At 46.8% G+C, this 23,261-nt stretch overlaps 2 long non-coding RNA genes across 5 annotated transcripts in view; both read left to right on the top strand.

Annotated features, from left to right (window-relative positions):
* Positions 1-1,965: 1,965 nt before the first annotated feature.
* Positions 1,966-12,393, top strand: LOC109272076 (uncharacterized). Of its 2 annotated transcripts, none has more exons than XR_008418076.1 (3): positions 1,966-2,400; positions 5,289-5,369; positions 10,846-12,393. It is a non-coding gene; the product is annotated as an uncharacterized LOC109272076 (long non-coding RNA). The 2 variants fall into 2 exon arrangements; XR_002082258.2 differs by having other exon boundaries at positions 4,835-5,369.
* A 519-nt stretch (positions 12,394-12,912) lies between these two features.
* The window catches only part of LOC128773674 (uncharacterized), a 57,484-nt gene continuing 47,135 nt past the window's right edge, over positions 12,913-23,261 (top strand). Inside the window, exons 1-5 of one of the 3 annotated variants that reach the window (XR_008418074.1) lie at positions 12,913-15,991; positions 16,120-16,240; positions 16,386-16,557; positions 17,786-17,878; positions 22,389-22,529. This is a non-coding gene — a long non-coding RNA (uncharacterized LOC128773674). Of the gene's footprint in view, positions 15,992-16,119; positions 16,241-16,385; positions 16,558-17,785; positions 17,879-22,388; positions 22,929-23,261 lie in introns of those variants that run through there. The other 2 variants (XR_008418073.1, XR_008418075.1) reach the window with 2 other exon arrangements.

Genomic DNA, 23,261 nt, shown 5'->3' with positions numbered 1-23,261 from the left:
AAAATCACTCTGTCAAACTGCTGTTAAAGTTTCTAAATGTTACTCTTGATTTCTGTGCTTTGTCATGGACCAGTAGCAAATAGTTTATGGATAGGCACTGATCTGCAGACCACTTTTACAGGAACAGTGCTGTAACCACGTAATGACATGGTTATGAGTCATGATGGGGATTGGTCTCCCTCATTTCTGGAGATTCCTTTTATTCTTACTAGTTTGAAACTGAGGACTGGGCTTCTGTCCCTTGAGGCCTTCCTGACTGGAAGCAGCGATTTAAAACACCTTTTCAGCTCAGCCAGCAACCCCTGCCCTAAAGCTGCTTGCTTGCATGATGGAGTGTTTTGTTTGTTTTGCTTTTTAATTTTTTTTTTTTAATGTTTATTTTTGAGAGGCAGCGCAAGCAGGGGAGGGGCAGAGAGAGAGAGGGAGACCATGGAATCTGAAGCAGGCTCCAGGCTCTGAGCTGTCAGCACAAAGCCCGACGTGGGGCTCGAACTCAACGAACAGTGAGATCATGACCTGAGCCAAAGTCAGGATGCTTAACCAACTGAGCCACCCAGGCACCCTGCATGGTGGAGTTTTTGGTAGCATCCTGCTTGTTTTCCAGTCCTGCTGTCTTTCTGGCCAATGCACTCCGGCTGGGCTGCTTGTGACTTTTGTTATAAGGGAAACTGTCACAAGATAGGTTAAGGGGAAAAGGAAGTGCATGGGTCATCATAAGGCTAAGGGAAGAGGAAGTACATCATGCTGGGAGGGACATGGTCCGACACAGGGGATCTGATGTGGACTTGGGTAATCGCTGCTGTGATTGCCTTCGGTAAGGCTCCACTGGGGAAGTTTCAGCTGCTATTGGAGGTGTTCAGCCAACCAAGAAATATTTCTTGAAATCCCCAGGACAGAAGGTTCTCACTTTATTTAGTTCACCGACCATCACCAAGACTAGTTGCTCTTCGACAAAAAGAGGCAAATAGGAAGCATTGATCACAATTATTGCCAGCAGGAAATAATGCAATAATAGCAAATGCATTCTGCTACCCTTTCCAGATACTGTTAAGTGCTTTGGCCCTTGATCTTCACAACTGTCCCTTTGAGGGAGATATTCTGACTCCCATTTTACAACTTGTCCAACAAGCAACTTGTCCAAATTTATCTAATTAGCAAGCAACAGAACCAGGAGCTGAAATTAACACTACATGATTCCAAAGCACACATTTTTTCCTTATGCCAAAGACAGGGAAAATGTGAGCTTTTATCACCTTTGTCATTTAGTCTTTGTTAGAGGCTGAACTGTGTGTCCCCCAAATTCATATGTTGCAGCCCTCATCTCTAGTACCTCAGAATATGACTGGACAATCTCTTAAAGAGGTAATGAGGTTAAGATGAGACCTTTAGGGTCGGTGCTAATCCAGTACGACTGGTGTCCTTCTAAGAAGAAATGTAGGGGCGCCTGAGTTGGTTAAGTGTCCGGCTATTGATTTTGGCTGAGATCATGATCTCATGGTTTGTGCTGACAGCATGGAGCCTGCTTGGGATTCTCTCCCTCTCTCTCTGCATCCCCCCATCAAAAATAAGTAAACATTAAAGGAAAATAAGAGGGAAAAAATGTAATCACCAGACATGCATGTTCACCGAGGAAAGACCATGTGAGGACGTAGCAAGAAGGCAGCCGTTCACAGGCCAACAAGAGAGAACTCAGAAGAAATCAAAGCTGCTGACACACTGATCTTGAACTTCTAGCCCCTAGAACTGTGAAAAAAATCAACTGTTGTTTCAGCCACCAAGTGTGGGGTACCCTATGCCAGCCTGAGCAAACTAATAGTCTTCAGTAACCCAAGCAGGTCGGCAGAATTTTGTTGTAACTCAGGCTATGTGATTTGCCTGTGGTCACGTACTCCAGAGCCCAGATTTTTTGTTTTTTTAATGTTTATTTTTGAGAGAGAGAGAGCAGGCGAGGAGCAGAGAGAGAGGGAGACACAGAATCCGAAGTAGGCTCCAGGCTCTGAGCTGTCAGCACAGAACCCGACGCAGGGCTCAAATCTATGAACTGTGACATCATGACCTGAACCAAAGTTGGACACTTAACCAAGTGAGCCACCCAGGCTTCCCAAGAGCCCATGTTCTTTATACTGGACCACATTGTCCTCTGACCCCAGTTGGTGCTTTATATACTGAAAAGCCCTGTAGAGAAACTGGAAATGAAACCGAGGAACACTGGTTGGCGTGCTTGTAGTTCTGACGCAATGCAACGTGCACACATCACTAGCCTCACCGAAATTCAAACAAAAGGCGACTGCAGCTCCGAACAGTGCTTGCCAGAATGCTGGAAACGGACGTGTGTTTACAGCGTAAGTGCAAGTAGAGTGCATCTGGGAACAAAGAGGCAGGTATTTGAAGCATTCAAGAGTAAGTGCCTTTAAGCTCCTATTTTATTCTTCTCTCACAAGAAACCAGGTTTTTAAATCAATAAGTAGAATCCCGTGTGTGGGATGACCAGCTGCTCTTGAGTTCTTTGCCAGCTCAAGTAGTTTAATTCCATGTCCCTTTTAAATGCTCCATCAAAACCAGTGCGAATTCCTCCATCTCAGAAACAATAGGCTTGAGGTTAAGGTTAGCAGTGATTGAGGCTAGCGCGAATTATTTATTCTTTTGGGCAAGCTCCAGAGACAAGTGCACGAGTGTATGTTCTATGCCAGAAACCGTGTAGAGAGGCAGTACAATTGTCAAACAGTGAATTACTGTTGCTTCTGGGACCCTGTTCTTTATACATGGAACCTGAGGGTGGCTCAGGGACCATGCATGTATGCTTTCACTGGAAAGGAACTTCAAGGTTAAGATTCAAGTGTGCAGTGCTGAGAATTTTGGAGAAGCGCAAAATAACAATAAACAGCAGACCCGGAGAAAAAGCAATGCATCGTGCTGGCAGGACTTTTGCCTCCTGGACCCCACTCCTCCTAAGCACCAGTTTTTTCTCACAGCTTGTCTAGACCTTAGTTGCCTGTCTCACCTGCCAAATGTGTGCTATTTCCTAAAGGTCCCTTGAGCTTGAAAGACTAATACCCAGCGAGGTAAGAAGTTTGAAAAGCACCTCTTGATCTTCCCTTGTGGAAAGTCTCAGTGTTTCTTCCTTTGGGCAGCCTTAATTTAGAGAAGACCCTAGGAGCTGGCTGGGCACATTACTTTCTTCCCTCCGGGGAAGGGATTTTTTATAAAGGGAAATTCCAATTGAAAGAGGACTGATTCATTTTGCCCTGAAGTCCTTTTTTGTGTCCTCTAAGTTTTAGTGGATGCCAAGACCTATTGAAATGGTTCCTGAGGGTGGCGGGAGAATTTCTTGTGTAGCCCTTGAAGGCAGGGTGTGGCTTTAGGATACCTTTGCTTTAGAAAACAAACCTGTCTGTTTTCTTTCTGTCTCTACTAAAACCTCCAGTTCTGAATGCTTCCTCCCTTATTTCTGGTTTTACCCTTCCCCCACTCCCAGTGAGAGAGTCTGGGCAGAAGAAGCTAGAAACTGAAGTCTGGAAGCTGCCACTGTGGGGGAAATCCCCTCTTTTAGCTAGGCAGGGGCTGCAGTTTTCTGCTGGGACAGCTGGCCAGGGCATGAGGATTCCCTGTGGTCAGCCAAAATTTAGTTTGAGTTTCCCTGGGCGCTCCTGCATTTACCATATGGTTTTAGAAGTCAGTGGTTAGGAGCACTGGCTTTGATGTAGAACAGAGTTGGACTACAATCCTCCAATCCCTACCACTCTGACCACTTGTGGGAGCTTAAGTGAGTTCCTTAGGTTGTTTGTGAAACCAGTTTCTCCTTATCTGTAAAGTAGAAATAATCACGCCTACCTGATACCATTGTTGAGAGGATTAGATGAGTTAACACATATAAAGTACTAAGCACAGTGCCCAGCACTGCACTCAGTAAGTTTTGGCGGCTGTTAGCTATTGTTATGGGGACTTGGGATGGAGAGCTCCATTTTCCCTTCCTTCCTTTCCCTATCCAGAACAGCACAACAGTTTCCTCAAAGAGTCATGTCAGGGGTAGCCCTGGAGATGTGGATTGCTAGCTGGATTTTATTTAGAAACCAGACACAGTCTCCTCAAACGATGATCAAGTGAAAAGTGCCCTGAGCCAGGAGTCCATTGGACCGGGATTCTGACTGCCTCTGCCACTCGCTGATCACATGATCTTGGGAAGTCACTTGACTGCTGGGTCTTAATGTCATCCACCAAAACAGAATTTGGACTGTTACCAGGTGCTCTCAAGAGGCCCCGGCCTTTTGGCTAAGATCAAGTGAAGAGGCCCCTTCCAGCTCTTGAGTTTTACTGTAGTTTTTCCAGGTGCATAAACCCACCCTCACCACTGTCCCCATTGTGTATTTGTTTCTTCCAATTGTTAGTGGTTCTTCTTAACTCTTCCAAGAGGGAACTTACTTTATCTGAAGAATAATAATCACAAACACTTGCATGGGACTTTATAGGGGACAAAGTGCCCGTGTGGTTTAAATGAAGGAAGTGGGAAACAAATGAGAAATCTTTTTGTTTAATCGAGAAGTTTTGAGCCTCCCAGAAAGTATATTGTGTGAACTGATCTCCAATGAACATTATTCCTCAATCAGGGTCTTCCTCGGGTCACAGATTCCACCCTGTAACGTAATTCTAATGATTATGTAAGAATTCTCTCCCAACAATCTGTGGCAAACTGAATTGCTTTTCAGAATATTCTCTTCGCTACTTAATATGTTGGCCTCATGCCAAGGTAGATGATGCCATTGGGAAAACTAGAAGCAGAACCCTTGGTTCAAATCTTGGCTACTTTGCTTACAGGAAAATCACTCAATTTCTTTAGGTCTCCGCTTCCTTCTCTGCAAGACAGCAGTGATAATAATACTCACCTCAAGATCTCACATCAAGACTGTTGTGAGCACCAAGTGGAATCGTTTCTACTGTGGAGAAGCAAACACTTCAGTTTCAGTCAGTCTGACTTATTTTGGAGTATGGCTTCTTCTGAGCCCTTTGGCCACAGTGGACTGCACTTGTTCCATGAGGGACAGATGTAGCTTTTTTAATAGATTCAAACACCATTCTAGTTTACCGAAGGCTCCTCAGGGTTGACTCTAAAGGGTGCCCCTTGTTTGAATGGTCTTTGGTCTGAAGAGGGCCCAGCAACAGCTTGTAGGCAAAGACTTGTTGTCCTCTGAGGGCCCTCCCTGGATACTGCACGCAGCTGCTGCCCCCAGTAGCATGAACTGTGGCTTTGTCGACAATGAGAGCTTGAAAACTTTATGTATCTTGTTTTCCAGTGATACTCAAGAATTCAACAAACCCAGTTGGTAGGAAGCTAAGTTACTGGTCTGGCAAAGGATTGAGCAGAAAAACCTAAAGTAAGAGGATTTAAAAAAAAACAAAAAACTCCTTGCTCAGTTTGGGAGCTTGGCTTACTTTTCCTGATACTCTGCTACCATCTGGCTTGGATTTTCTTCAGGCAAAAATAACTCCATGCTGATTTTGAACTATTGGTTTATTATTGATGTCTTTATAGACTCATCCAGCTACTACTGAATAAGTATTTTTTTTAATGTTTATTTTTGAGAGAGAGAGAGCATTAGCCAAGGCGGGGGGGGGGGGGGGGTTGGCGCAGAGGGAGAGGAGGACAGAGGATCTGAAGTGGACTCTGTGCTGATAGCAGAGATCCCGACATAGGGCTCAAACCCATGAACCATGAGATCATGGTTCATGACCTGAGCCAAAGTCAGAGGCTTAACTGGCTGAGTCACCCAGGCACCCCAGCTATGACTGAATAAATGGCTCACAATGAAATGTGTGCCCTTGCTTGGTGTAGGGCAGCTCATTTCAGAAATGTAAGGAGAATCAGCAAACTCTCCCCAGAAGGAGGCTTTATCCACCGAAAATCCCCTTTCCCAAGCTAGCCAGAGAGTCTGAGGTTTGGGATAGGAGAAGAGGATCAAATGGGTTGGGGGCTGGGCTGCAGGGAAAACTGGAGGGGTTTCTTGCATGTTTGCTCTTGAGATCCAGATTTGAGAATATGTCAGGAACAGCGGCGTCACACGGGTCCCTGGCCACAGAGGAAATCCCCTCCTAGTGACAAGCCAAGACATCTCAGCCCTTGACTGTCTCATCAGTAAACCATGGGAGGCTGGTAAAGGGACTGATGGGGTCCTCTCCAGGGTCCGCTGCCATTTCTTGCCTTTTAATCCTTTGAGCATCTTTTTTTCCCTTTATCCTGCTGAGGCAGATTGTGAAACACCTACACATTCGTTTGAACCAGAACTGGCCTCCAGGGGGCGCTTCAGTACAGCGAACGGCAGTACGGCTGCTGGCAGCACCTCCGGCGATATCTTTATATAAGGGGGATTCACGGAAATCAGGCTTCTCTAGCTGCACGATACAGGGAAGATCTGGCCTTTGTCACTGTTCAAGCTAGGACCCTGAAGAGGTCAGGGGGCGCAGGGGGCTGCAAAAGCTCCTGGCTCCAAGCAAAGGAACATACATAGGTTTAGGCTCCGGCCGGGACGGATCCCGGAGCAGCTTGGCCAGGGCAGCAAGGTTTGGGCTTGGCCTGCTGGGACAACGAGCCCAGAGCTTCAGGCTGCGTCTTCTTACATCCAGGAGGCCTTGCCCAGGCTCACAGCCCCAGACGAGGCGCTTGGATTGGCCGGCAGCCTGCCCAAGATCTGCAGACATGGTAGATAGTACCTGGGTTTAAATCCTCTCCCTCTGCTCCCCCACACACCTCATTCTCGCCCTCTCCTATTTACAAAGCACTTTTTCTTGTGTGATCTCATTTGCTGCTCACAAATTCCCCGGGAGGAGGGACAGGGTGGGGCCCTCCCTTGCTCTCAGGAGCCCTGAGAGGACACAGTGCATCATGAAGATCCCCTTCCTGGTCTGTCTCTCCCAGCAAATCTCAAGTTCCCTGGGGGCAACTACTGAATTCAATGTGGTGGTTTCAGGGCTTAGTGCTAGGTTCTTGGCACGCTGGAGGTGTTCAAAATTGTTTACTGAATGAATAAATATATATTTTTAATTTTTTTAATGTTTGTTTATTTCTGAGAGAGAGACAGAGTGTGAGCAGGGGAGGGGCAGAGAGAGAGGGAGACAGAATCTGAAGCAGGCTCCGGACTCCAAGCTGTCAGCACAGAGCCCGATGCGGGGCTTGAACCCACAAACTGTGAGATCGTGACCTGAGCCAAAGTCAGACGCTTAACCAACTGAGCCACTCAGGCGCCCCTGAATGAATAAATATTTGCGGATGAAAAAAACCTAATCCAGGGACAGTACGTGGTAGAGTCCAGTGTAGAAGTCAGAGCTTCAGGCTTCTGGGACCAGAGATACGGTTGTACTCGGTGCTAATGACATTGTGTGGTTTTTCAGTCAGCCGTAGAGTTTGCTAGTACATAAAGGGACCCATGCAGACCTGTCTTCATGTCCGGCACTCAAGAACATGAGAGCTGTACTCTGGGTCAGGCGCCAGGGCTCCAGTTTGCTGTCCGTCAGATGGACTTGGGATGTGAGCGGGTCTGGGGGTGGGGCCAGCCTTTAAGAAGCCTTCCTCAAAAGTATGGGGGAGGGATGTAGGTACCCCGTGCTCCCAGCTATCAAAACCTTGCTGTCTTTAACTGCTAGACAGTCTGGGGGGTAAAAAGCTCATCCAGATGTCCACTCTACCTGACTCCAACCCATGAATTAGCACTCGGTTGTTTATTTAAATGTACATATTTCAGGTAGCTTAGGACTCTGCAAGGAGACTACATAGATTTAAATCCTAGATCCCCCACTTTTTAGCTGTTGGCCTTGGGCAAGACAGTAACCTCTTTGTCCCTCCATTTCTCATCTTTTAAGTGATGATAGTAAGAGTATTTTTTTTAACCTTTTAAAAGATGTTTATTTATTTTTGAGAGAGAGAGAGAGAGAGCAGGTAAGGGGCAGAGAGAGAGGGAGACACAGAATCTGAAGCAGGATCCAGGCTCTGAGCTATCAGCACAGAGCCTGATGCGGGGCTCAAACCCACGAACTACAAGATCATGACCTGAGCTTAAGTCAGGCATTAAACCGACTCAGCCACTCAGGCGCCCCTAAGAGTATTTGATTCATACAGCTACTTTAGGGATTTAGGGAATTGATATGTATTATAACAATTAAAACAGTACCTGGCAATAATTAAAGGCTCTAGGAAGTGTTCCACTGATCTCTCTATAGCATCCTGGGTTTGAGAACTGGCTTGTGTTCACCCTCTGGGAGCTCTTCATGATTTTGTAGCATTCCTTGGAATTCCTGCTTTTTAGCTTCCAGGCTCTCAATTTTCTCCCACACAGTTACAGCTCTTTGGAGGTCTAAAGAAGAGAGGAAACAACTTGAAATGCATTTTTCTGCTGATTGGAGCAGTGGCATTATCTTTGTTTAATGTACAGACTCTCCTGGTGGCTCCAGTCAGAGTTCAAGTGCTTTCTTTTCTGTAGCAGTGCTCACCACATAGCACATAGTAGGTGTTTCATAAATGCTTATGGCAGGAAGGAAGGAAGGAAGGAAGGAAGATACAGAGAATAATATTCGCACAGAGTGCTTTATACAGACAAGGTCCCTATGGAATTCACACTTGTCCCCTCTGACTAAGCATGAAAATCACCAAAGAAATGTGATCAGCTTGGCAGAGAAGGAGGGCGGGGGACGAGAGAGGAGAAACTGGAGCGGCCTGTTATCTGACCGAAGATACCAGTCTTTCCACTGTACATGGTTCCATTGCTGATGGTTGCATCAGCTGAGGCCAAGATGAAACCCTTTCTGCCGCTCTGGGACATGGAGGGCATCTCCAATTGCTGTCTGCCCCAGAGAGTTGTTTTTCTAGGGGTAGTTTGTCCTTTGTCTTGTAGCCTAGCCTCTCTGGTGCCCTTCTTTATGTCTAGAGACCAGCCAGCTCACCAGACACCTCTGTGGGGTTTGGCAAGAGAAAGAAATGGGAGGTGGACAATGCTTCAGGACAATTCTTCAGTGGAAGGCTTTCTGACCTTGGCAATCTTATTCCAAGTCTTAGGCCAAATTAGACTCCTAATAGATCCTCACCCACAACACAGATCCTCTAGCCTGAAAGGCTTAGAGTAGATGGAGTGTAACTAGAGACTACTCTAGTTTGAGGTTCCATGAGGGACTTGAAATTGAAACTCAACAGAGCTTTTCTAGTAAACACCCTATTTAATCAGCTAGGTCATTGATGGTAAGTAGGACTGTCTCAACTGGCATGCCAACTCTGATTGATGGATGATATCTGCCTGGGGAATTGCGTTGGAGAGGGATTCTGAATCTACACCATCACACCTGGGGCTTAGGACCAAGTGCTGTGATCAATCAACAATGTCTGCCAGAGATGCAGGAAAGGGAGTGGCCCCAGGAGAGGTAGATATTTACCTGCTTGGGTTGCTAATGAGAAGCGGAGGCTGTTTATTTGGAAGTTGGGAAAACAAAGATGGTTGAATGGTCAAATATGCTCATTTAAGTAAATCAAGACAGACGTCGAGCAATTCAACTTTTGGGGGGAAATGTGGTATCATCTCAGGAAGGAAGGCAAAGAAGGAATAAGGGTGGGGACAGACTAGTGTTCTGGTTTCCCTGCCTCTGTAGAACCTGACAGTATTCAAAAACGGTCAGGTGGAGAGATAACTGGCATGACAACATTAGATGGTTGTTCTGAGTTGGAGTTCAAGACCTGAGCAGATTCTAGACTAGAGAGTCAAGTCATTGACAAGCAGATGGAAAAGCATAGAGAGTGTCTCTCAAATGGAGGACCATGAATCACTTACTGTCCATGAGCTGTTATGGGTCTTTTGCCTTGAAAAATAAGCAGGGGTACAGAGAGAGAGTTCCACGGTATACAAGTTTGGGAAACCCCTATCAAGAAAATTTTAAGGAGTTAACTGTAGCCCAAGGTGGCTCTTGGCCAGAGGAGGTTATAGAAGAGAAATGTAATAAGCTATGAAAGCAAAAATGTCTGTTGGTTTCGGCTCTGAAAGGCCTTGAGACAGCCTGAGGTGTTAGGTTGTGGTTGGAGATGTGGACGGTTGTGTGCTAGAGACATAATGCAATCAAAGTTGGGGTTAGGAAATAACTGCTGATACTGTGAAGAAAAGATTGAAGAAAGGAGAGCTAAGAAACTGTTACATGGTCCAAACAAGAGGTTTTAACAAGCTGACCGAGGGCAGTAGCGATGGGAATGGAAAGGGAGGGCCAGAGTCAAGAGCCATCTCACCAGTGGTATTGGCAGGACCAGGCTGACTTCAAGTAGCCCTCAAGTTCATGAGGCGTTGTGCTCAAAGACACCAACCAGAACTTTCCTATAATCGTGAGAGTGAACCCCACAGAGTGGGAGGTAGAATGCTGAGATGGAGTGTTTGATTAGGCAGAAAGTAAAACTTCTTGCTGCTAGAGCCGGTTAAACCCTGGAAGAGCCTCAAGGGCACTAGCTTGACTCTTGTGGAGCTCTCTCACCGGCCCCATCCTGCTCCGGGAGAGTCTGTAATTACTATTAGCACATGAATGTCTGAGGGGCCTTAGAGCTCAGCTAGTCAGAGGCTTTCAAATCTGACTGAACCTCAAGATCCTCCAAAGAGGGGCGCCTCGGGGGCTCAGTGAGTTGAGCGTCTGACTCTTGGTTTCGGCTCAGGTCATGATCTGTTTGTGGGTTTGAGACCCATGTGGGGCTCTGAGCTGATGGTGCAGAGCCTGCTTGGGATTCTCTTTCTCCCTCTCTCTCTCTCTCAGAATAAGTAAATAAACTTGAAAAAAAATTAAAAAAAAAGATCCTCCAAAGAACTTATTGAAATTCAGATTCTCATTCTCCATTTCTAGAGACTTGGATTCAGTTGGTAGAGCCCGGGAATCTGCATTTTACGATGTCCTGAAGTGGTTCTGATATCAAATTTAGGAAATATTTAGTCCCGTCCCTACATTTGACAGGTGAGTGAACCGAGGCCCACATTGGAGCCAGGGTTTGCCCAAGGCCCTTGCACAAGGGCACCAGTTAGTGGCAGGGCTGGGACTAGTCCCCAGGCTCAGGCCTCCTCTGGCACATCATGGACCAGTACTTGGTCCCATTGTTTGGCTCTAGGCTGAGAGCTATACAGCGATTAAAAGGTTCACACGGTTCTCCTATCGCCCGCACTGTGCGGTCCTCCAGGAGACATGTTGCTTAGGTCTAGGACATACACAGAAGCATGTTGAGGGTAATAACCATAATAATGATAATAGCAGCTAACATTTACTGTGTGCCAGGCATTGCTCCAAGCACTTTACATGTCGAACTCTTTTAATCCTCACATTAACCCATGAGGTGAATATTTTCCCTATTTTAGAGAAGAGGAAACCGAGGCACAGGGAGGCTAAGAGGGCAAGGAGCTACTTTGACCATGTCACGTTCAGGTGATTGTTTTCCTTCCTTGGGCCACTCTGAGCCTCTACTTCCTTTATTCCACACATTTAGAGCTGGTTCCTTCCCCTCCACACCGCCCTCATCGTCAGCCCAGGGAGCCACTCAGAACTGAGCCGGGGGAGGTGGGTGATTTGGCCACAGCATCTCCCCTGGTGCCAAGCTCCACTATAGACCTCCCTTTACTGAGGCCAGTGAGCCTGGAGGGGCCTGCAGCTCAGCCAGGCAGGTAGGAGAGAGAGGCCACTTCTCCTGCCGGCCCCCCCTTGCTGCCACATTCCCTTGTCAGGGAATCCATTCTTCGGTGGGGAGTGGCTGGGTAGGGGCACATTCTTGGCCAGAGCAGAGGGGAGTTGTGTGTGGTGCTTTAGATAAGCTTTATTACAGCTGAGGCACATGTTATATCACTGTTGAGACCTTGTCTAATTCTGTGAGTCATGTCCCTGTGTTAGAACTCACATGTTTCCTTTTGGGCCTAGTGAACACAATTTCTCTCTCCTGGAGGTGCCGGTGGTGAGTTCTCTTAGCTGTGTTCTTATTTTTGCAGTGGCTGCTAGGAAGTTCAGGATTCTCTTTGTTGCTTAAGTGAACGCTCCATCTGATTTTGAGTTGGTGACAAAATTAGCTTCCTCCCTATAGTTTTTCCTCCAGTTTTAATGGTTATTTAACCTCTGAACTAATTTTAATTTGCCATGTTTCTTTTTCTTTCAATTTTACTTATTTATTTTGATGGAGAGAAAGTGTGCACACATGCATGCAAGTGGGCTAAGGGCAGAAGGAGAGAGAGAGAATCCCAAGCAATCTCCATGATCAGCCCGACATGGGTCCAGTCCCATGACTGTGAGATCATGTCCTGAGCCGATATCAAGAGTCAGTCATTCAACCGAGTGAGCCACACAAGTCACCCAGATGCCCCTAATTTGCCATGTTTCTAACTGTAACATATGAGAGCATCTGTTTCATTGCCCTCTTATCTGCTAATCTGACATTTTTAATAGGTTGTTTTTGGTGGCTATTTAAATTCTTACGTCTTTGTTGGGCATTTTTCCATGTTAAGCTATTTTCTCCTATAAACTTTTGTGTTTATCTCCTGTCTTTCTAATCTAGGTGAAATTAGTGGTTCACTAATGTGTATGAATTCTTCAAGTATTAAAATCATTTACCTTTGTGTTGTAAATTTTTTTTTTTTAATTTCCCATTAGTGTATGTGCTTATATTTTAAGTTGCCTCAAATAGTTTACCAGAAATAAGCAGGGCAGAAAACAACACAACAATCTTATGAGGTGATTATTATTATCATCCCCACTTTACAGATAGGAAAACTGAGGCACAGATTAGTTAAATAACTTGCTGTGCTCACATAGCTAACAAATGGTAGAGCCAGGATGCAAACTCAAAGACAGTACACCAGTATTCCTTTTTTTTTTTTAAGTTTATTTATATATTTTGAGAGAGAGAGTGAGAGTGGGAGGGGCAAAGAGAGAGGAGAGAGAGAACCCCAAGCAGGCTCCACACTGCAAAGAGCCTGATGTAGAACTTGGACTCAAAACCGTGAGATCGTGACCTGAACCGAAATCAAGAGTTGGACACTTAACCGACTGAACCAGCCAGGTGCCCCACTACTCCAGTGGTTCTTAACAAGGGATAACTTTTACCTCCAGGGAACATAGGAAATGTCTGGAGACATTTAAAAACAATTTTTTTTAATGTTTATTTATTTTTGAGAGAGAGAGAGCATGAGAGGAGGAAGGGCAGAGAGAGAGGAAGACACAGAAGCTGAAGCAGGCTCCAGGCTCTGAGCTGTCAGCACAGAGCCCGATGCGGGGCTCGAACTCACAGATGGCGAGATCATGACCTAAGCCAAAGTGGGACGCTTAACCAACTGAGCCACTCAGGTGCCCCTGGAGACATTTTTGATTGTCACAACTGGAGAGTGGCTTATATTATGTAGTGAGTAGAGCCCGGGGACCCTGTGAAACATCCTCCAGTGCACAGGCCAGCCCCCACAACAAAGAATGGTCTGGCGCAAAAGTTAATAGTGCTGAGGCTGAGAAACCCTGTGTAGAGCAGCCATTAGTGTATATCATCTCCTTGGGCTTCTGCAAAGCGCTTTAGCCTGGTTCTCTGTCCTTGATCTGCCTGTTTAACTGAAAATGCCTCAGGATAGGGTGGGCGATTGTAGCCAGAGCGACACATGCTGACAGGTCAGGGAGTGCAGGCATTCCAGGGGAGGCATGCTGGTGTTCACGTAGCCCAAAGAGCACAGACCTCGCAGGAAACGATTTCTGAAGGCAGGAAGCGAAACCCGGAAAGCCTTCATGTCCATTGTTATTGCGGGTCCAAAGAGGGGCAGGGGCTGCAGAAGGAGCTGCTGGGCTTGTTACATGGGGAGCAGCGCCCCATCCCATGACAAGGGCCGGCCAGAGAACCCCAGGTTACTGATGCCCCACACAGAGTGCTCTGTGTGCCCCTGCACACCTGGTCTTCGCCCCTGCGCTCTGCCTGTGGCTTCCTTTCTCCCAGCATTCCAGGCACTGAACCCCACATCTGCCTGGCAGGTCTCCGGGAGCAGATCCCTCTTACCCCCCCATCTCATCTAGATACTGAAGCTCCCTGAAGCAGGAGGAGTCCTGTTTCTTTTGTGCGCATACGGAAATCTCCCTTGCAGCCTCCTGCTAGGAGAGCACACTGCTAGAAGAAAGCTCCTAATTCTGGCAGCTAGGGCATCTCTTTTGGAAGGCGGTGCTCTTGTGGAAAGAACACTGCACAAGGAATTGGCAGGCTGAGGCTGCTGGTTTGTGTACTCAGAAGCCCTGCGTGGGGCTCACTGCAGGCCTGAGTTACATTTGTCTCCTCTGTGGTGCCTGGCACGGGGCTTTGCACGGGGCTGGTTGTCAATAGTTACTTGTTGGATGGAATAAATGCATCACTGCTCTCCGCTCTGCTCCCCTGTCTGGACAGATCGAAGCCATCTCCACAGACGGACTCAGGTGGTGGCAGCAGCCTGCTCCAGGCCAGAGGATGCGGGATACATGTTGATTGTATGGGGTACGTGGCTGACGGCTTACCAGTGTCTTCCTGCCTGCTGTGCGGGCAGCTGGACACAGTGCCGAGTCCTGCCCCTTGTCTGCGGGCTTGAGTCCGCCTACCCCATTCCACCTCCCTGGGCTAGAGGATCTTGGAGGCCAGGGGCTATTAGTGAATTACACTCAGAGTTATTAGGGACCTGCTCTGTGCCAAATACTGGGCTGAGTGTTGCAGACACAGCAATTAATGAGAAAGACATGGTCCCTGACTAGCGGGAGTAGAGATTTTGCACTAGCAACTACAAGGGGGATGCGTGTAATGAAAGAAGTACAGGGAAGATTGTCACTGTTTGCTGCTGATACATAGAAATAGTAGAAATTCAATGGATACAATTTTTTTAAATGCTTATTTATTTTATTTTTGAGAAAGAGAGAGAGAGGCAGAGAGGGAAAGAGAAAGAGAATCCCAAGCAGGCTCCACACCATGATGTGGGGCTTGAACTCACACGCTGTGAGATCATGACCTGAGGTGAAATCAAGAGTCAGACGCTTAATCTACTGAGACCCAGTCGCCCCCAATGGATACAATTTTTATCTTAGAAGCCACACTTGTGTCCCATTCCTCAATGCTGAGGTCGCCCATAGGCAAAGGTGGGAGTTAATGTGCATGGCCTGATTTCATGGAGACTACAAATGCATCCACCCCAAAACTTCCAGGTCCAGGGCCTAGTAGGATACAGTTACAAAACTACGGGAATTTAGAAAAGATCTGGTTTTGAATTCTGCCTCTTCCTCTTCCGGTATGTTAATGTCTCTGAGAGAAACTTCCCCGTCTGTAAAATTTGAATAACAATAACCATCCCCAGCAAGGTTGACTCTGTTTAGTGACTCAGCTGGTACCTCTTGGGACTGGAAGTTGAGTTACTAAACAGAGTCAGCCTTGGGACAGCCCTCCTCTTCTATGAGACCAGAAAGCCCCACAGCCAGAGCAAGGTTAGGCCACAGACAAGGCTGTGTCCTAAGAAGCAATGATTAAATGTCCATGTTGGTTGAGGGACAAGCAAAGGCAGAAGCTTGTCCTCTCCCTGATGGGCTAGTTTGTAGACAAGCCTTAGCGACCCTAGGTCAGGGTTCCCATATGGTAGGGGTAACACTGGTGACATGGGGAGTGGATGAACATTTCTGATTTTGCAATCAATCAGTGATTTTGATGTGTTTTGGGAAAATACAAGTAGCATAGCAAACTCAAGATTGTATGAACATTTTTGTTTAGAATGATGTTAGGATTTTAAAAAGAATTTTGTTGTTTTTAATTTTTATTTTAAAAATTTTGCTACTGTTTATTTATTTTTGAGAGAGAGAGAGGGAGAGCATGAGCGGGGGAGAGGCGGGGAGAGAGGGAGACACAGAATCCAAAGCAGGCTCCAGGCTCTGAGCCATCAGCACAGAGCCCGACGCGGGGCTTGAACCCACAAACCGTGACATCATGACCTGAACCAAAATCGGATGCTCAACCGACTGAGCCACCCAGGTGCCCCAAAAGGTGAGTTAATTTTAAAAAATAGGTAAATGCTTGTTCATCTGGCACAGTGATAGAAGAAAAATCATAAAGGGGGTTCACAAATGACTAAAATTTGAGGAACATTGATCTAATAAGCCTCTTTATATTAGTAGCGAAGAAACTGAGGTCAAGAAACAGACCTGGGACTTGAACCAGATCCTCGGAGCTCCAGGAGGTGCTCCTCTGAGCAGCCAGGGCTCTCTCCCTTCGTTGGGCAACCTACACTAGAAGGTACTTTGCTTAGGGTTCTTTTTTTTTTTGTTATTATTAAAAGTTTTATTGAGATGGAACTCACATACCATAAAATGCAACCTTTTAAAAGTGGGTTTTAGGAAGTTCACAGGGTTGTGCAACCAACAGCGCAATCCAATTTTAGAACTTTCCATTGTCACCTTGAGAATCTGGGTAGCTGCTGAGTAGCCACCAGTCCAAGAAAAATGAGGAGGTTCATGGAGTCAACCCAAACCCAACTTGTACCTGGAGCCCAACCCGAAAGAGCCACAGATGATCCACAGAACTGTGAGGCAGAAACATCAGTGTATAAACGTGTAAGTGACTTTGGAGTCAAACATGCCTCGTTTGAATTCCAGCTTTTTAATTCTATCATCTTGTTACTTAATGTCTCGGGTCTGTTTCCACATCTTTAAGGTGGGATAGAGTTGCTTGAGGGTGAACGTGGTTAGGCGCAGAGCCTCTCACACAGCAGGGCTTGGTAACATTGTTGGCTGCCCACAAAGCATCGATTCTCCCGTTTCTTACACCAGTTTTTATTTAGGTTTCCCATGTGTCCTCCTGTGCTCCCTGGGAAGCTGACCGCACCCTGAACTTCAGAGCCAGTCGTAACTGGCGTAAGGGAAATCCCAAGTCTCTTGCCACCCATTGGCTCAGGAACTCAGGTGTAAGCCGGTCAGCAGAGGGCACAGGGCTGGCCCCAGCCATGTGCTCAGGAACGGGTATGTGCATCAATCAGGTTCTTAGCTGCAATAACAGAAGCCCATCTGGGTGATTCAGCACTTGGAAAGTTTATAGAAAGGACAGTGGGTGGCTCACAAGATCATAGGGAGAGCTGGAAAGCCAGGCTGCTGGGAAAACTGGCCCAAACCATTCCACAGGTCACAGCTGACAGGTGCCACCAACACCAAGCTCTGTCTGGATGAAGGCGCTACAGACTATTCTAGATGCTTCTGTGCCAGGAGCTTGACTTTACTCTGCAGCCACAAATGCCTCTGCTGTGTGTGTGTGTGTGTGTGTGTGTGTGTGTGTGTGTGTGTGTGTGGCAGGCTGTAGCGGGAGAGCAGAATCATCTAGTTTCTACTTTGGGGAGGTGGGACTTATAATTTCAAACTTGTCCTAACAAAGGGAGAACAAAATCTGGCTTCTACCTTGGAGAGGTGGAACTTATAATTTTGAACTTGTCGTAACAAAGGATGAGTGTTCAAAAGAGCCAGGGTGACCGCAAGCATGACAGATGCCTACCACAAGATTTGTTCCAGTTTGAGAAAATGAGGCACAAGGGGGTTGTTTGTTGGGACTTCTTATAAAGGATCCTCTTTATTCATAAAAGGGACACAAGAGGAGACTCTTTTCTCCGGACATTGTGATGTGTTGATGTGGAGTCTGGAGAGCAATAAATCATTTTGGCATGAGGGAAGCCAGCCTGAAAATGAAGCCAATACACAGAGGACGGGGAGAGGGAAAGCAAGAGGGGAGCAGAGAAAGAGTGCCAAGCCACTGTCCTAAGCTGATTCTGAAGCTATCCATGTGCCTGATTTCCAGGTACATGAACGAGAGTTACTTGGATGGTCTGTTGCTGGCAGCCAAAGGCACCCTAACTGAAGCAGAAACAATTACATATGGAGACAGTGAAAGGTGAGGAAATCAGAGGGAAGACCTGGGTTCTAGCCCCGTTTCTGCCTTGTGCCTCCTACCGAAGCATTAACCTCTGAACCACAGTTTGGCTTTTTCTCACAAAAACTGTTGTGGAATGAAACGAAGGGTGTACGAGTACCACGTAGACGAAAGTGCAAAGGATTCTTCTTCCCCACAGGCCCTTGTAATCAAACAAGACAGGGCCAAAAACAGGGCAATAAATGAACAAACAAACAGCTGTTTTCTCAAAGGCTTTAACATTCCAGGTTCCCATTTGGCCTAAGTTTTCATGTGTTCTCTATACTTGGCAGCTGGGTGGGAGGTAGTGGGAGGTAGGAAGGAGACGGAAACGCTTTGAAGTAGAATTAGGTCAAAGCTGATCATTAAACAGTGTGTAGATTTGGGGAGTTTGCTTTTTCCTTGTCTCTGTGTTCTTAAAGAAGCCCAGGGAAATGGTAGGCTCTCCTTCAGGAGGAGAAGGAAGGAGGGCGCCAGAGGCGCCAGATGTTTTACTCTCTCCTCTTCGATTGTCCTCACAGCAGGTAGGTAGGGAGGTTTGCCTCCATTTCTCAGATGCAGAAATGGTTCCAAGAGGTGAAGTCACCTCTGGGTATGAACTTGAACTTAGTGCCATGAGATTCCAGACCCCATGCTCTTTTCAGTACACCCCCAACCCCTGCCAGCTCCCAGAAAAACATAAAAAGATATTTACTCCAGGGGCGCTGGGTGGCTCAGTCGGTTAAGCGTCCGACTTCAGCTCAGGTCACAATCTCACAGTCTGTGAGTTCGAGCCCCGCGTCGGGCTCTGTGCTGACAGCTCAGAGCCTGGAGCCTGCTTCGGACTGTGACTCCTTCTCTCTCTGCCCCTCCGCCTCTCACACTCTGTCTCTCTCTGTCTCTCTCAAAAATAAATAAACATTAAAAAAAGAGGATATTTACTCCTTCGGTATTTCAGCTCTAAAAGTTTAAACAGAAGCTTACCAGGAAGGCTGAGGGAAGGCACTGTCTCCTCAGGTTAACTTCAAATGTTCTTTTTCCCCGAGGGAGGCAACTGTGGTGTCAGAGGAACATGGTCATATTTGTAAATACCAAGTATATCTTTGAAGGACACTGGTCATAGACGGTGATCTGAGGGTGCCAGGGAAGGGAGGCTGGCCACTGAGGGTGAGGAAGAAACAGACACTTTTCACTGCTGGCCCTTTCCTTGCTAAACATCGTAGTATGTGTGTGTATTACCTACTCAGAAAGTAAATAAACTAAATGATTGTTGGCATTTAGGTCATGCGTCTGCTGCTTCCCAACAGTGACCTGGGCTAGCCACTCTTTAATGTTTCCTCATTTGTAAAATGAGGATAAAAATGTCTGCCTCTCAGCCTACTCAGAAGATTAGATCACATCATGCACATGAAAAGAGCTTGGCATTTATTAAATGCTCAGTAAACAGAAGGCAGTTTTCCAGACTGCAAAGCTCTAGCCATATGAAAACTACAATCAGTAAGTTATTATTGCTTTTTGGCCATGGCATTTATACAAATAATTTTTCAATCTGGACTACCTCCTAGGCCTGAAATAGTTTGGTAAGTCCACCATGAGAATAAGCCATATGTTAGAGGGAGGAACATAGGTGTGGAGTCAGACAGATCTGACTTCAGAACCTAAGGCTGTGTAACCCTGAGCAGGGCACTCGATGTTTCTGAGCTTCAGCTCCTAATCAGCCTTGGGATGATTGGATCCTCGTGAGTGGTCTTTGTTTCTTATCTGATGCCCATCTCCCAAACCAGATCCAATTCCATAATGTATTAACCAGAAATCTTTTTGGGCAGATACAGGGGAGAAGATACAGATCATACCACACAATAAAAATTAAGTCAAATTCTCCATCAGATTTCCCAAATTCCTCTTCCCTACCAGTGGTTTTCTCTTTCCTTCCCTTCACCTCTATGACTTCTTTAAACTCCTTCTGTCATCCAGAGCGGTTCATCTCTACCCTCAGCTGGTGTGCCCCACTCAGCAAAACAAAGACTGAGCAGAAGTTCCTCTCCTTGACTATGTCTCTCCACAGGTGGGATGAGGTGACCTCTGTCCAACCTGCCACACGTAAATGGGGGATGATAATACTTACTGTGCAAATGGATTGTGAGGATGGGTAGAGCTGGAATTCAGGTCCAAGCTTTCTGACCTCAAGTGCAACATGCCTGCCCATGGGTATTTCAAGACAACAGAATATTGTAGAATCTTGATTCCTAGTTCTGTTGTTACATTCAATTTTTAGAAGAGACAAAGACAGTCTTCAGAGTATATGCTGGGGTCAGTACAAATTCACGCCAAAGTCTTGCTCTCTGTGTATCTGTGATGCCAGCCAGGGAGACCTGAATTTAGAGTGATGACCCCTGAGGCAGAGTGACATCCTCCATCATCAAAGAGCCATCTTATTATGTACGCTGACTTCTGCTCAGGCAAGAACGTAGACTGAGATGTTTCAAAACTCATCTGCAAGATGTGGGACGTGATAAGGTTTTCTTCTTGGCCTGATGTCCCACTTCCTAAGCCTCCCAGCAAGTTGGGACTTCATTGTAGATAAAGGGAAGGGAAGGGAATCAGAATGAGCAAGCCTATCCATGGGGTTGGCAGAGAGGCAAGCCAGGGAAGATGGTCAACAGTAGGACCCGGAGGAGAGTGTATATTAGTTTCCTAGATCTGCTGCAGCAAAGTACCACGGATGTGGTGCCTTAAAGCAACACACGTTCCTCTTCGCGTTTCTAGAGGCTGGAAGTAAAAAAAACCAAGGCACTGCCAGGGCCGTGCTCTCTCTGAAGGTGCTGGGGGAGGATCCTTCCTTGCCTCTTCCTAGTTTCCGGTGTTGCCAGGAATCCTTGGCGTCCCTCGTCTGGTAGACACATCGCTTCAACCTCTGCCTCTAATGTCACATGGTGGTCTCCCTGTGTGTCTCTGTATCTCTGTTATCTCTTCTTATAAGGACACCGATCATTGGATCAGGCCCACCCAAGCTAGGATGACCTCACCTTAAGTAATCACACCTGCAAAGATTCTATTTTCTTTCTTCTTCTTCTTCTTTTTAATGTTTATTTATTTTTGAGAGAGAAAGAAAGCGCATGTGCGCACGTGCATGTGAGCGGGAGAGGAGCAGAGAGAGAGGGAGGCAGAGGATCTGAAGCAGGCTCTACGCTGTCAGCTTAGAGTCTGACTCAGGGCTCGAACTCATGAAACTTGAGATCATGACCCGAGCCAAAGTCAGACTCTTGACTGACTGAGCCCCCCAAAGGTCACATTCACAGGTCTTGGGGATTAGGACTTCAACTTACTGTTTCGAGAGACACAATTGAACCCACAACAGAGTGCTCTTCCTTATTTAATTTTTTTTAATGCTTATTTATTTTTGAGAGAGAGAAAGACAGAGAGTGAGTGGGGGAAAGGTAGAGAGAGGGAGACACAGAATCTGAAGCAGGCTCCAGGCTCCGAGCTGTCGGCACAGAGCCCAATGCGGGGCTCGAACCCACGAACCATGAGATCGTGACCTGAGCCGAAGTCAGACTCTTAACGTACTGAGCTACCCAGGTGCCCCAGCAGGGTGCTGTTCCAAGTTTCCTGGCAAAGGTGTTTGCTGAAGTGATTCAGTAGGTAGTACCTAGCTAACAGTGATGGAAGGAAGGGATGGGGGTGGGAAGGTGAACTTGTGGGGAGCAGCTTCTGCATTTTCAAAAATAGGGCAATGGAAGGCTGAGTGCCAGCTCAGTCTTTCCTATCCTCCCCTCTTCCTGGCAAAGGCAGATTTTCAAAACTAACATCTGAAGTGCTAGTCTTAACCTGACCCGTAACTTCAAAATTCATCTGGCAAATTGACCTGTTCATCATTTATAAGGCACAGTTTCGCAGGATGGCTAACATCCCCTTCAAAGGTGGATGTGCGTGTAATTCATTCCAGTTTTTAAGAGAGATCTCCCAGAATTCTGCTCAGATTTATTGTCGAATAACAGTTCTGAAAAATTGCATCTGATGCTGACTCAGGCCTGGCAGGGAGAGTTGTCACAGGCACTGGGTTTTGGCATCGATCTGTGCCTTCCCAGTGAGAGAACCTCAGGGGTGGAAGCCCACAGGCCCGATTGCCCTTTCAGATTAATATTTAATAGGATGACCGCCCCCCTCCCAGCTTGCCAGCCCAGATCGGTGCCACAAGCCAAGATTCAGCCTTGCTGTGCACAGGGGCTGCGAGGAAGACTTGGCAAAATTTTAATTAACTGAAGATAAACATACAGAGGGAGCGTGAGTCCATTAGCCGGCACCACCACCCAGCAAGAAAAGGCCTTGCTAATCACACGCCACAGCAGGTGAAATGACCTGCAGACCAGCAGCGTCCATTTGCTTTCAAATTAAAAAAACGTATTTTCAAAATAAATACGTGTGGGGTCTCCGTTTGTCGTGTGGTTTCTCCCGAAAAGCGGGAAAGCTGGGATGTTAATGAACAACCATTTTCAATATTTTTCTTGCCCAGGAAAGCCGAACCCCCGAGTGCCAGTGCAGCAAAACAAGGCTGGAGTTGCCCTTCCCCTGGAGGAGAGGGACGCTTTTGGGAAGCCAAACAAAGGCAGTGAGGGACTGAGGACCGTCCCGGAGGAGAAGTACAAATAACACGGTTAGCCTGGGCCGGATCCGCTGAAACCAAAAGTGGGGGAAAAGGCAGGTGTGGCATATGCTGTTTGCTCACCACCATGGAGACAATTGACCGACCTTGGTTTGGATTACGAGATGGCCAAGTGACAGGGCTGGAGCTTAAGCTTTCGATATCCTAAAGAGAGGATTTTATATGGTTTTAGAACATGGTCCGAAAGGGGGTACTTTATTCACTCACTGTAGTATATATTCATCACTTATTATGGAATGAGTGCCGGCCAGGTGTATCTGGAGACACAGCAGTGAGGGAGGTTTCACAGTCTCTGTTCTCATGCATTCTAGTTGGGGGAGGTGGAGGACAAGATCAGGTGACAACTAAACGCAGAGACCTGGGTGGTGAGAAAGAGCTGGTTGTGCAAAGACCTGGAGGACAGTCGGGGTTGGTGGGGTCGGGGGTGGGGGGGGGAGGGGGACAGCAAGTGCAAAGTCCCGAGGGAGGGAGGAGCTTAATCTGTTGGAGGAATGGAGAACAGGTTAAGTGGTTGGAGCTCAGTGAAAAAGGAGATGAGTAGTAGAAGAAAAGAATGGAGAAAGGTAAGGTTAAGGAGATAGGATTTTATTCCAAGTGCAATTCTGCATGGGAAACCTGTCATTCCCAGTAGATTCCAAGCGTCCAGAGGGCAGAGTCTGTATCGATCTTGCTCACTCAATACCTAGGTTGCATTCCAGGACGTGTGCTGTCTGCCTTGTCATT

Source organism: Panthera pardus, unplaced genomic scaffold, assembly GCF_024362965.1.
Source record: "Panthera pardus isolate Hobbes unplaced genomic scaffold, ASM2436296v1 HiC_scaffold_11, whole genome shotgun sequence".
Taxonomy (NCBI): Eukaryota; Metazoa; Chordata; class Mammalia; order Carnivora; family Felidae; genus Panthera; species Panthera pardus.
This window is presented reverse-complemented; position numbering and strand designations above follow the sequence as displayed.